Here is a 547-nt window from a genome sequence, read left to right as displayed (position 1 = left end):
CAGTGTGTGTCTGTGTTTTCACTGGTGTGGGCAGCCCCTGGGAAAATGGGGGGGTAGGGGCTCACTTGCTGCAGGGGGGGGAAGGAGGGAAAGAATCAGAAAATCATTTACATTGGAAAAGACATCTGAGATCATCGACTCCAACCTATGACTGAACACCATGTCAACTAGAACATGGCACTAAGTGCCATAACCAGTCTTGCTTTAAACACCTCCAGGGACTGTGACTCCACCACCTCCCTGGGCAGCCCATTCCAATGCCCAGTCACCTTTTCTGTGAAGTTCTTCCTAATGTTCAACCTAAACCTCCCCTGATACAGCTTAAGATTCTGTCCTCTTGTTCTACTGCTAATTACCTGGGAGAAGAGGTGATACCTACCTTGCTACAACCTCCTTCCAGGTACTTATAGAGAATGGTAAGGTCACCTCTGAGCCTCCTCCAAGCTAAACACCCTCAGCTCCCTCAGCCGCTCCCGTAGGACTTGTGCTCCAGACCCTTTGCCCAGCTTCGCTGCTCGTCTCTGGACACGCTCCAGGACATCAAAGT

This window comes from Empidonax traillii, unplaced genomic scaffold (genome assembly GCF_003031625.1).
Source record: "Empidonax traillii isolate 1590-97213 ecotype Southwest subspecies unplaced genomic scaffold, ASM303162v1 scaffold6:size4315531, whole genome shotgun sequence".
NCBI lineage: Eukaryota > Metazoa > Chordata > Aves > Passeriformes > Tyrannidae > Empidonax > Empidonax traillii.
The sequence above is the reverse complement of the archived record's forward strand: the minus strand, read 5'-3'. Positions refer to the sequence as shown.